Genomic DNA, 1,784 nt, shown 5'->3' on the forward strand with positions numbered 1-1,784 from the left:
GAAGCTGGGGGAGTGATACAAGTTGGTAGGATGTGGTGATAGATGGGTATGGTTAAAATACATTGTATAAGTGTACAAAACTGAGGAATAAAAATTTTTTAAAGAATTTAAACTTTTCTGCTATTATTCTTATTGTCTGCTAGGAATTTCTTCAATTCAATTTCCATATCTAAATCAAGCAAAAACTACTTCAGAATATGTTTTAGAGAAATGAACATATCACACTTCTTTCCACATATCCTCTTCTACTTGCTTGTGTTTATTTTATTCTTTGAAGAATTTATACATGCATAAAATTTATCATGATACTAACCTCAAATAGCTCCTGCTGCAAACTCTCACACTTGCTAATATAATTCTATCCAAACTTTATTTACTTTTTAATAGATTATTTAATACAATTAGTATGCCTGTTTAAACATGAGTGTTGTTTGGAAATCTAATGTAACATGTGTAACATACCAGTGGAGACTTTCCAAAAAAAAACGACTCTATATCTACCAGCAGCCTTTAATTAAAAATATATTCTTATGTGTGAATGGGACCTCAGGAGTTCTTCCCCTTTCCATGATGGAAATTTTAAACAAATTGACCTTCTGCAGATATTATAGAGGAATCTAAAATTGCTCTGAATTCATATGAGTGAAAGAGCTATGTCATGTCTAGAAGACACAGCAAGTCAGTCGCATTCATGTTTTAGAGAATAAAGTGATGATAGAACAAAAAAATCACTGATACATGCATAATTCTATATTTTAAAATTCTGTTAACTAGTGAAAAATAGAAATGATTATTATTTTGGGAAAAAATCTTGAATGCCTTAGTTTTATTTAAAATTTTAGAGAAAAAACTGACTGGTGATAAAACAAGATCTAAAGACCAGATTCAGTGAGTCACCTGTCTGGTAGCAGATTTCAAATTAACTACTTAGGAAGAGGTTTTGACCTAGGAAGCATTTGGGAAGGAATTTGGAAGATATTAGCTTATCAGAGGCAATCAGGCCTACTCAAAGAGGCAAAACATTTCCTTAGATCTTGTACATAGACACACAATGAAAATCAAGTATTTCATATTTTCATTTATGTCACATTTATAAGCTATCTTAAGGTACCCCAATCAAACTCTATAAAGCACTGAGAGATTGCAGGATATTTGATCACACTGTGAACCCTAAGATTGTGTTATTTACTGGAAACACCTGCTTCTAGCTGCAGTATGAATCAGCCTTAGTACATACCTTTAATCAAAGAGCTTTCTGCTTGGATAGTGTAAACAAGATTAAATAAAGTCAATCATAGATCAAGAGGTGGAGCAAGCAACTGGTTGACAGGAAATGAACATAAAATGATTAAAAAAATACATAGAGGATAACAAGAAATCAAGAGTACAGATATAGAGAGGCACAGAAAGTAGAAGGAAGGGACATTTAAATTTGAAGAAACTTAATTGAAATCCCATAGGATAGGGAGGCTGGTTGGATGTTGGTGGAGGAGGAAGGTCAGCTGGGTGCTTTTTCTGCCTCTCTGAGATAGCAGGCTTTCACCCCAGCATCTGGATCCTGGGCTTGTGTTGGTAAAATCAAGTGATTGAAATTTTGTTAAAAACAGCATTTGGTTCAGTGTGTTCAGACTGATATTGAGGTCTTTGATCCATTTGGACTTGAGTTTTGTGCATGGTGATAGATATGGGTCTATTTTCATTCTTCTACAGGTTGACATCCAGTTGTGCCAACACCATTTGTTGAAGATGCTTTCTTTCTTCCATTGTATACTTTTAGCTCCTTT

The sequence above is a fragment of the Alexandromys fortis genome, unplaced genomic scaffold (assembly GCF_014885135.2).
Source record: "Alexandromys fortis isolate MF-2015 unplaced genomic scaffold, M_Fortis_MF-2015_v1.1 scaffold_10, whole genome shotgun sequence".
NCBI classification, from domain to species: Eukaryota; Metazoa; Chordata; class Mammalia; order Rodentia; family Cricetidae; genus Alexandromys; species Alexandromys fortis.